This window comes from Rhinolophus sinicus, chromosome X (assembly GCF_036562045.2).
Source record: "Rhinolophus sinicus isolate RSC01 chromosome X, ASM3656204v1, whole genome shotgun sequence".
Lineage (NCBI taxonomy): Eukaryota > Metazoa > Chordata > Mammalia > Chiroptera > Rhinolophidae > Rhinolophus > Rhinolophus sinicus.
Window position 1 is genome coordinate 27,714,472 of NC_133768.1, and position 12,775 is coordinate 27,727,246.

The following is a 12,775-nucleotide window of genomic DNA, read 5'->3' on the forward strand; positions in this document are numbered from 1 at the left end:
CATACAGACTCTGAATCTGGTGCAGGAAGAGCTTTGGAACTTCAAAAGCTCTCCATATACCCACAGGGACACTGCGCCCTGTGACCCAAGCGAATTATTCACAGAGGAGAAGCCCATCTCCCAGGGAATCCCCCCATTGTGTGAGAAGCTGGAATAGTGCAGAGAAAACATAGCACTACCATGTGGGAGAGAATAAAAGGCTGCATTTGGAGAGAAAATGAAACATTCTACTAACAAGTACTGGAAAACAAAAGAAAGACCGCTTCCTATCAACCTGTTGCAGAAGCCACTCCTGTAGATGTCTAGGAAGAGAAATAATAAATCAGTAATTGCCATGAATAACCAAGGCAACAAGACTGCTCAGAAAGACAGTGAAAAGTCTCCAGAAAAGGAATTTAAAGATATGGAAACATGTGACTTAAATGACAGAGAATTCAAGATTGTAGTTCTGAAAAAACTCAACGAGATGCAAGAAAACACAGAAAGGCAGTTTAATGAACTCAGAAACACAATCAAAGAACAATGTGTGCATTTCACGAAAGAGATTGAAATTTTAAAAAAGAACCAAACAGAATTTATGGAGATTAAGAACTCAGTAGAAGAAATTAAGAATGAAATAACCAGCTTAGGTAGTAGAGTTCACCAGATGGAGGGAAGAATCAGTGACATCGAAGATAGAAACATGGAAATGACACAGATGGAAGAAGAAAGAGACTTGAGACTTAAAAGAAATGAAAGAACTCTACAAGAACTTTCTGACTCCATCAGAAAGAGCAATATAAGAATAATGGGCATACCAGAAGGAGAAGAAAGAGAGAAGGGAACAGAGAATATATTCAAACAAATTGTTGATGAGAACTTCCCAAACTTGTGGACAGAACTGGATCCTCGAATCCAAGAAGCAAATAGAACACCTAATTACCTCAATCCCAACAGGCCTTCTCCAAGGCACATTGTATTGAAGCTGTCTAAAATCAATGACAAAGAAAGAATCCTCAAGGCAGCCAGGGAAAAGAAGACGGTAACCTACAAAGGAAAGCCCATTAGATTATCATCAGATTTTTCAGCAGAAACTCTACAAGCCAGGAGGGAGTGGAACCAAATATTCAAACTATTGAAAGAGAGAAATCATGAGCCAAGAATAATATATCCAGCAAAGATATCCTTTAGCTATGAAGGAGGAATAAAGACCTTTCCAGACATACAGAAGCTGAGGGAATTTTCTAATACACGACCTGCTTGACAAGAAATACTGAAGGAGGCTATTCAACCACCATCAAGAGGGACAATTTGTGGCAACCAAAACATGAAAAGGGGGAGAGTAAAGGCCTGAACCAGAATATGGGAATGGAGAAAGTAAGCGTGCTGAAGAAAATGGAATACTTTAAATATCAAACTTTCTTTTACATAAACTTAAGGGTAACCACTCAAAAAAAATCTAGAACTGAAGTATATACTGTAATAAAAGAAGAAACAGAGGGAAACATCATAGAATACCACCACACAGAAATAACAGACAACAACAAAAAGGCAAAGAAACAATGGAGACACAGCCTTACCAGAAAACTAAAGATAGAATGATAGGAAATCCTCACATATCAATAATCACCCTAAATGTAAATGGACTGAACTCACCAATAAAAAGTCACAGAGTAGCAGATTGGATCGAAAACCTAAACCCAACCATATGCTGTCTCCAAGAGACACATCTCAGCTACAAGGACAAGCATAGATTCAAAGTGAAAGGGTGGAAATTGACACTCCAAGCAAATGGTACCCAGAGAAAATCAGGTGTAGCCATAATGATATCAGATGAAACAGACTTCAGGATGAAAAAGATAAGAGACAAAGATGGATATTTCATAATGGTAAAGGGGACTATACAACAAGAAGACATAACAGTCATCAATATTTATGCCCCCAATCAGGGAGCACTGAAATATACCAAGCAACTACTAACAGAACTAAAGGGAGAAATTGACCAAAACACAATTATACTAGGGGACTTAAATACATCATTGACAGCTATGGATAGATCATCCAAACAGAAAATAAATAACGAAATAGCAGCCCTAAATGACACATTAGATGAAATGGACATAATTGACATATATAGAGCACTTCATCCTAAAACATCAGACTATACATTCTTTTCTAGTGTACATGGAACATTCTCAAGGATAGACCATATATTGGGACATAAAATCAGCCTCAGCAAATTTAAGAAGATTGAAATCATACCAAGCATATTCTCTGATCACAAGGCTTTGAAATTGGATATCAACTGCAAAAAGAAAGCAGGAAAAAACACAAATACATGGAGACTAAACAACATACTGCTAAAGAACGACTGGGTCAAAGAAGAAATTAGAGGAGAGATAAAAAGATACATAAAACAAATGACAATGAAAATACATGCTACCAAAATTTTGGGGATGCACCGAAAGCAGGCTTTTTTTTTGGGTGGGGGTGCGGGTGGGGGAAGGGGAACAGGACTTTATTGGGGAACAGCGTGTACTTCCAGGCCTTTTTTTTTTCCAAAGTCAGGTTGTTGTCCTTCCAATCTTAGCTGTGGAGGATGCCCGTTCAGCTTCAACTTGTTGTCCTTTCAGTCTTAGTTGTGGAGGGCGCAGCTCGCTCCAGGTCCAGTTGCCGTTTTCTAGTTGCAGGGGGTGTTGCCCACCATCCCTTGCAGGACTTGAGGAATTGAACTGGCAACCTTGTGTTTGAGAGCCCATGCTCCAACCAACTGAGCCATCCGGGAGGCAGCTCAGCTCAAGGTGCTGTGTTCAATCTTAGTTGCAGGGGGCGGAGCCCACCATCCCTTGCAGGACTCGAGGAGTTGAACTGGCAACCTTGTGGTTGAGAGCCCACTGGCCCATGTGGGAATCGAACCGGCAGCCTTCGGAGTTAGGAGCATGGAGCTCTAACCGCCTGAGCCACCGGGCCAGCCCCCCGAAAGCAGTTTAAGAGGGAAATTTATATCATTACAGGCCTATCTCTAGAAACAAGAAAAATCCCCAAAAAATGACCTCATGTTACGCCTTAAAGAACTAGAAAAAGAAGAACAAGTGAAACCCAAGGTCAGCAGAACAAAGGAAATAACAAAAATCAGAGCAGAACTCAATGAAATAGAGAACAAAAAGACAATAAAAAAAATTAATGTGACAAAGCGGTGGGTCTTTGAAAAGATTAACAAAATTGAAAAACCCTTGGCTAGACTCACTAAGATAAAAAGACAGAAGACACTAATTAACAAAATCAGAAATGAAAAAGGGGAAGTTATCACGGACACCACAGAAATACAAAGGACCATCGAAGAATACTATGAAGGACTATACGCCACCAAGTTCAATAACCTAGAAGAAATGGACAAGTTCTTAGAAACATATAGCCTTCCAAGGCTGAACCATGAAGAACTGGAAAATCTAAACAGACCAATCACCAGTAACGAAATTGAATCAGTCATCCAAAATCTTCCCAAAAGCAAAAGTCCGGGACCAGATGGCTTCACCAGTGAATTCTACCAAACCTTCAAAGAGGATCTAATACCAATCCTGCTCAAACTCTTCCAAAAAATTGAAGAAGAGACAGTACTCCCTAACTCATTTTATGAGGACAACATTACCCTGATACCAAAACCTGGTAAGTTCAACACAAAAAAAGAAAACTACAGACCAATATCTCTGATGAATACAGCTGCAGAAATTCTAAACAAAATTCTAGCAAATCGAATACAACAATGCATTAAAAAGATTATTCATGACGACCAAGTGGGATTCATCCCCAGGGCACAAGGATGGTTCAGCATCCGCAAATCCATCAATGTGATACATCACATAAACAAAATAAAGAACAAAAATCATATGATTATATCAATTGATGCAGAAAAAGCATTTGACAAGATACAATATCCATTTATGATTTAAACACTTAATAAAATAGGTATAGAAGGAAAATACCTTAACATAATAAAGACCATATCTGACAAACCCTCAGCTAATATAATTAATGGTGAAAAACTGAAGCCCTTTGGCTCTACGTTCAGGAACATGACACGGCTGTCCCCTATCACCTCTGCTTTTCAACATAGTGTTGGAAGTCCTTGCCAGAGCAATCAGGCAAGAGAACGAAATAAAAGGCATCCAAATTTGGAATGAAGGAGTTAAATTGTCACTCTTTGCAGATGACATGATGCTGTACATAGAAAACCCTAAAGACTCCACCAAAAAGCTATTAGAAACAATCAACGAATAATGCTAAGTGAAATAAGTCAGACAGAAAAAGCAGAGAACCATATGATTTCACTGACATGTGGTAAATAAACCAAAAACAACAAAAGAACAAGACAAACAAATGAGAAACAAAAACCCATACACACAGACAATAGTTTAGTGGTTAACAAAGGGTAAGGGGGGTGGCAGGCGGGAGATGAGGGTAAGGGGGATCAAATATATGGTGATGGAAGGAGAACTGACTCTGGGTGGTGAACACACAATGGGATTTACGGATGACGTAATACAGAATTGTACACCTGAAATCTATGTAATTTAACTAACAATTGTCACCCCAATAAATTTTTAAAAAAAAGACTTTACCCTCCTTTACTGTGCATTTCCTGGTAAATTCCTATAATTGACCCCCCCCCCCAAGGTGGTAGCATGTGCCACTTGGGGAATTACTCAGTTTTCCTGGGTCTCTCCCATGAATACAGGAGGTATATCTGTTATTAAACTTCTGTATATTTTTTTCCTGTAAATCAGCCTTTTACACAAGAGTGTCTTGGCCAAGGACCTAGAAGGCTAGAGGAAAAATTACTTTCCCCGCCACCAAAATGTTACCTTTCTTACCTTCAACATACTTTTCTGTTTGTTCACTTTTGTATGTAAAACTTTCAGAACATGTAAGTGAACCTCAAAAGTGAAAAGCAACTTTGTTCAGAGGCATAAGTCCTCTAGAATTAAGCCTCAATTTACTGGGAATCTTATAATAACATGATGTGGTATGTGTTTTTAAAGCTCTTCCCCTTGGCAAATGAGGAATAGCTCAAAAGGCAAAAAAGTTTTAATTAAACAAAACATAGAACTGATTTCAAACATAGAAATTGTTTCTGATCTCTGAGTTTCTATAGGATAATAGCAGATTCTTAACTCCTAATATTTCCACACATGCAGTAAAATCCATTAGAAACAAGAAAACAAAACCATGTAAAACTTAGCCAACGGCATAACTAAAAGTCAAATAATACTATAATTTGAATTTGTGATTAGTCATGCATCACTAAATGGAGGAGATGTTTTCTGAGAAATGTATCATTAGGTGATTTCATCATTGTGTGGACATCATACAATGCACTTCCACACACTTAGATGGCACAGCCTACTACACACCTAGGCTATAGGGTATAAGCTATTGTTCTTAGGCTATGAGCCTGTACAGAACATTACTGCATACAACCAATGAGATTAAATCAAGCACAAGGGAAAATAATGCAGTCAAGAGACGTGTTAAATGCAAGATGCAAGAGACGGATACTGGTGTAACACAGAATGCTATTTTACAGGAAGCTTTAGATAGATATAGATATAGATATAGATATAGATATAGATATAGATATAGATATAGATATAGATATATAGAGAGAACAACCTAAAATAACGATAAACTGTGTAGAGTAGTAAATACATAAACCAGTAACATAGTCGTTTATTATCATTATCAAGTATTATGCACTGTACATAATCATATGTGCTACACTTTTAACAACTGGTAGTGCAATAGGTTTGTTGATACCAGCATCTCCACAAACACGTGCATAACGCATTACAGTATGACCTTACAGTGGTTACAAAGTCACTAGTGGATGGGGACTTCTCAGCTACATTATAATCTTACGGGACCACCATTGTATACGGGATCCGTCACTGGCTGAAACGTGGTTATGTGGCACATGACTATACTAGGAAAATATCTGAAACCAGCAGAACCTGCCTTGAGGCCAGGCCGAATGGGAGAGTCAGATGAGACTGCTTGAAAATCACAAGCATGCAGCAGGAAAATACAGGTGACAGAACACAGATCAATTTCTCTTAGAAAAACGAGGTCTTATTTTGAGTGGGGGAAATACCAAGAGCAGATGTGAGGCAAGAAGGATCAGATCACTGGCTACTGAGTATCCAAAGGAAGGAACCTAAACATGCGGGTCTGGAGGTAACAGTCTTAGAAGGGCAGCGCTTCTGGGGGAAAGGGGCAACAGAGAAGGGAGTAAACATCCCCTGGACTTTTGAAAACAAAGAGAAAGAATTAAGTAAATGAAGGGGATGAGGGGTCCTACAGAAACAAAAAAATAATACAGTATCAGAAGATACAACCCTCCCTTAATTGTGTCAATCATTAAAGAAACTACACTTCACTGTAGCAATTATATTCTCACTGGGAGAGAATTTGAAAAACAAAGAGTGACACATGATTCTGGGGTTTTGACATATTGACCTGCCAGTACCTAAGAGTACTGGCACTGACATCATGGTTTTGAAATATCATTTCTTGCTAAAAGGAGCCAGAGCTCCTTGGGGATTCTGCTGATTATTTGAAAGGTCAGAGAAAACATAAGGTGAACCAGAAAGTAAAGAAGTATTCATACACAAATGAGGCCATAGCAAAAGGACTCAGGAGCTAGCTTGAAGGTGTGTCCAATAGATAAATTTGGTGGAACTTTAGCATTAACGAGAATAATGAGAGTCGTGAATTATAATACATTAAAAATAAAAAATATCCATGATTATGAAATATTCATAGTCATTTTGAAAAGAGAGGAGGTAGAACAAGTAGGAAATGATCTCCTTTTTTTAAAAAAATAAGATCATAACAATCATCTAAGCAAATGAATGTAGAAAGAATTCCAGAGTAAGAAATTCACTGTTTTTTAACCTCTGATATAATATATTCAGGTAAGGATCAATGGTTGAAACCATATGGTAAAAAACGGGAGAGCAGGAGGTTCAAAATCCTTCAGATCCTTATTAATTACAAATGGAAAATGTGCTTTTACAACAGAGAGATCGGTGGTCACCTCATAATCACTAACAGTGTTCTGACCTGACATTATGTGTCTATTGATGAGATGCAGAGGAAGTTACACATCATCATCCATCTGCTGTCCTGGCCAGAAATGTTTCATCTGAATCTAAATGTGGAAACACATTCAAATGAACCTTGAATGTGAAACATACTGAAGAGCAACTGGCCTTGACTCTGCAAAGGACCCAATGCCATTAAAGGTACAGGACAGTAGATCAGCTCTTCCGGATCACGGAAGACTCAAGAGCCATCAGAGCAAAATATGAAGGTAGAACTGGATTGAATCAAGGTGGAAAACAGCACATTTTGGTGGGAAACGAGGAAATATTTAGTATTGTGAGAATGGAAAAATAAATTTCCCTTTCCCCTTCTAGGTTCTTGGCTAAGACCCACCTATAATAAAAGACAGATTAACAGGAAAAAAACTGAAGTTGAATAACATGGACACCTCCTGTATACTAGGGAGAGACGCAGGGAAACTGAGTAATTCCCAGAAATGGCCCAGGCCCTCACCTTAAATACCGTCTCCAGCTCAAGACCAAGGAAGTTATGTGAAATTAGCAGGAAAGCACAGTGAACAAGGGTAAGGTTGTTATGCAGACTGAGGTCCTGGCCTTCTCCATGGATAAGAGCTGTAGTCATCCCACTCTCCCTGGTACAGAGGGGAGACACCCTCACAAATGGAGATTTCCCTTATACGTGGAAATGTGCCTTAAGAAAGGGTAAGTTCTAGGTTTTCAGAGTTCCTCCTCTGTCTGCTGTTTCTTAAAAATGACTAGCCTAAAATAATATGCCAGAAAGTCATATTTGGGGTGGTAGATATTGCTCCCCTTTAGCATAATGGTTAATAGAATTGGATTAATGCTAATTTTCTTAAAGTGTGGTAACTGTGATATGGGTTTGAATCCTTATTACAGGAAGAGGCATAATTAAGCATTTAGAGGTAAAATATCATGTCCTCAGGCTAATTTTAGGTTGTTCCATTAAAGAGAGGTGTTGTGTGTGTGTGTGTGTGTGTGTGTGTAGACAGAGATGAGACAGAGAGACAGACAGACAGATGATTAAAAATTAATGTATGTATTTTTTATGGTAGCCTTTCAACTTTCAACTTTTCTCTGGGCTTGAAACTTTTGCCAAAATCTAAAACACAATGAAAGATTTAGTTTCAGTGTTTATAGGCATTGTCAACTATATGTTTATTTATGAATCATTGTACAGTTTCAAGATTTCATCTCTTTTCCCTATATAGTCATATCTTAAACATCCATGGGACATCAGTTGAAGGAAACACTGTATGCATGAACGCCAGGGTGTTGTGTGTACTATCAGCTCATGTTTCTTTGCTACGTATGTAGACTGTTCTCGAGGAATCTCTCTGTGGACTCGAAGGATGTTCTGATATTTGCAGGCAGTTCTCTCCTTGTGTCTACAAAAGAGATGTATGGTAATCACAGCTGACAATGAAAGAGAGTTTCCCTTAGAATAGACTTTGAAGAAAGGTTCACATACTTTTAAAGAACAGTAGTAAAATTAATGCCACAGTAGGTTGATGTCTGATTTTGGATTCTCTCAAGTCTTCTGACCATCTATCTCTAATGCATATCAAGGAATTACTGTAATGTGGTACCCCAGTTAAACTTGTATAACATATGGATTTTCATACATTATTTCAATTGTTTCTTCTCCATATACTATGAAATCCGTTATGAGCATACTGAATAATGACAGATTTTACTCAATCTCATAATAATATTAGGCTTAATATTCCATTTGTATATTCTGCAAATTTTGCAGTTTTTGAAAACAACTAACCAAATCAGATGTATAGAATGGGTTGAAACGGGAACTAAATGATCTGGTTAGACATATTCTAGCAAGACTTAGTAGCTGAAAGGGACTATTTTCAATGAAAACTATTATTTTGTAATTTCATTTTCATTGTTAAAGCATGTATTTCATGTCCATTATTTTTCCTTTCGCCTCCCACACTTGAGAAATCTTGTTTTTCTATCCCAGCAAGTGGCCTGCTTTGTAATGGGATCTCAGGTACAATTCTGATACCATTTCTTCTGTCATAACAATTGTGCATCTACTCTCGCCTCTTTTATACATTACACTCTTACATTAATAGATTGCCTTTGCATGCCAAATACTTAATAGTCTCTCATGTAAGTTATATGTAATTGTGCACAAATAAATAGTTATTCCTAAATGCTTTGGTCCCACCACTGTTACCTTATGACACTTTCATTACAGAAATGTTTATTTGCAAAAAATAGGTCTACAGGATTCATGTCAGAATCACACTTCAGAAAATGCCACAGTTTGCAATTTTCTGGAAGGACGTCTATCAAAACAAGTTTTACCAAATATGATGATGCTAGTCAAATATGCCTTTTGTTTCTAATAGTCTTTAAGATAGGTTTCTAAATTGGTACATATTATTTTCACAAATATTAATTTTTAGGCACACTGTAGAATATTATACAATTTATAGTGGTTCGCTTCTTGGAAGGAAAATATGCTATTTTGTGAGGGGTTTCTATTTATGATAATGGCATTAGTTTGGAAAACACGTTCATGTGAATTATTCATGTCAACATATGTTTAATGTGTACATACTGTGTTCCATTTACAAGGTCATATACTAGAGATAAATAAAAAAGAAGCAGAACAGGAGAAAGCATGATCCAAGACTCAAGGAGTTAATGAAGGACACGAATCCACCATGATTTTCTAAAACTTTCACTGAATACAAACTGTTTCAAACTTAGAAAAATCGCACAAATAATCACTAGGTTATCCAAAACCCAGATTCAAGATTCAATTTCCCTGTATTTGATGGATATCTTTTTGTTTTAGAAATAAAATGTTACTAGCAATCCACTTTGAGAGCCCTCAAATTCTAAGGCATTTCCCTTACTGCTCAGTGTTGCAAACTGTCTAAAGTTTGACTGTACTCTATCATCCATGGTTTTTACACATCAAGACATTTGTTTGCAGTCAGAGCAATGTTCCTGTTTTGTGTGTATTGACTTTGCATAAGTAGTATATTTCCCTTTGAAATTTGCATTTGTCATTCAGTGTTATATTTTCCCTCAACAGATTGGGAGGTTATCTATTTTAATTCCATGTTTTCAGTAGTTGAAATGCTAACATGCCTACTGGAATGATCACAGTCTTATGCTGAGCACCTCTACCCCGTCCAGAAAAAAAAAACACAAGAAATTTCCAAGTATTTATTCTCATTGTATTTTATATCATCTTCCACGTAATTATTGTCTAGATTTTAACTGCACTTTATTTTTGACTAGGCTCCCAAATTAGCCACACAATTACATGATGTTTAACAGTTAATCCTTTTTGGGTTTCACTACATGTATGTAAATTTCTTTGCCCAATATTGTTCCTTAATCCCACTCCTTCTCTATAGATTCAATTCCTTTCAGTAAGAAATCGATTCCTTATAATTTCTACTGGTGAGGGTCTATAAATAGAAAGCTCTATCTTTGTCTGAAAATGTAATTTCCTTCATCTGTTCATATGGTTGGTTGAGTATTGCATTCTAGGTTAAGAGTGATTTCTCCATTAGCAGTTTGAGGACAGTATTTTTTAATTTATTTTGTTTTTAGTTATCTTCTGGAATCTATTGTTACTGATGAGAGACTGCTACCAGTCTAATTGCTCTTAGTTGGTATTCTGTCTTTCTTCCAGATTGCTTTTTAGATTTTCCTCTTTGTCACTAATATGCTGTGATTCACCACATGGTTTTTAGCCTCTGAAGGCAGACCAACAAGCTACGGGTTTATGTGCTATTATTTAATTAGAGTACAATCCAAATGAACAGGATTGCAGGGCATAAGCAGTGAAGCAGGGAAGGAGGATGATCCAACGTGAAAATACAGAATCAAGCTGAGACCTGACACCTAGCAGTCCTATAAACTGGATCTCGAAGTCATGGGGGAAGGAATCTGAAGAAAGGAGAAAGAATTCACCCAGGACCTCAGCATGGGCGGGCACTGAGAATTTGCTTTGTTAGTATCCTCACCTGCTGCAGTGACTAGAGGTGTAGGGGGTAGGTGTAGTGGCATTGTGAATAGTGAGAAACTGTCAGCTTGTGCACCACAGTTCCACATTGATTTAATGTGAAACAAAGGAAGGGTACAGCTGAGGGTAAGGTGTCTGATACAGGTGTATTGTTATATACTTGGTTTTCTAACCCGTGATGCTATGTATATCAATCTGATAATTTATTTCTAACTTCACGCCTGAAAAATATTCAAGTATTTCTTCAAATAATTATTGCACTTACTTTATTCTCACCTTCTGACAATATTATTAAATGAATGTGAGTGTTCATTTTGTTTTTCATTCCTTTAGCATTCATATTTTCATTTAAACTCATTGTAGTTTTCGGATTTATTTTCAGTTTATGAACCAACTTCAGTTTTATCTAATGTCTTCTTTAAGCTTTCTATGGAGTATTGAATTCCAATGAGCATATTTTTTATGCTTTTTTTCCATATCAGTGAGATGCTCATGTCATTTTTATCCTTCATTCTGTAAATGCGGTATACTGTCTTGATAAATTTTCATGTGTTGAACCATCCTTGCTTTTTGGGAATAAATCCCTCTTGGTCATGGTGTGCAATCCTTTTAGTGTGGTGTTAAATTCATTTTGGTAGATGGATTGTAGCCTGTTTTTGCCAGTTCCAGCTTGTCTTTGATCTCTCCACTTCACATCATCTCCCATTTCTGACTGCCAGCCCTGCTGATTTCAGGACAGGCTCCAGAGTCAGAGCGAATGGATTTACATAGAATGCTTAACCAATTCGCACTATCACATAAGGTTTAATCCATATAATATTCTTTATATCACTAAGTGGTTCTACTTCTCTGATCAAACCCTAATACAAATATTATCTAATATTATTAGACATTCTAATCAAGGATACAGGAGAAAGCCTAACTATAAAGTATAGGAACAGAAAGAAAACAAACAAAGAAACATATACATTAATTTTTGAATGATGTTTTGAACACAAATATGTGATAAAAATTTAAAACGCTGGATGAAATGGGTCACATTATAGTAAAATATGTATTACCAGAATTATTGAAGAAGAGTGTGAAAAACAAAAGAGAGCCCTATCTATTAAAGGACTTTCATTGCTATTGCTGGTGAATTGCCCACATTTCCATATGGTTTGACTTGGAGATCCTACCTCCATATTCTAGTGTTGGGCATGTGACCAAGACCTGGGCAGTTAGGATTCCCTGGACTTGGGGGCTAAACAGAAATCCAAAGCTGAGTCAACCTGTTGTATAAAGGCTCTCTCTTTGCCTGGGTTCAGTACATTGGTAATATATGAAAATAGGGTTGGGTTGGTCATCCACCCTTGCCATCCTTGGGGGAAAGCTTTCCCAAAAGAACAAAACACCTCAGAAAGAGAAACATCCAAGACAGAGAAAATTACATTTTCTACTCACATCCTTTGGGCTCCCATACATACCTGTGTCTGAGGCTATAAGCAGTCCCAAACTTCAGAGTATTGTCAGTCAATAAATTGATTTACACTTTGAAACTAATTTGTAAGGAATTCTCTAAAATTACAACTTCTGACTAACGTAATACCCATGATAGTAATTGTGTAAGACTTCCAAGAAGTGAGTTTTCTTGCAAACATGTAGTGAT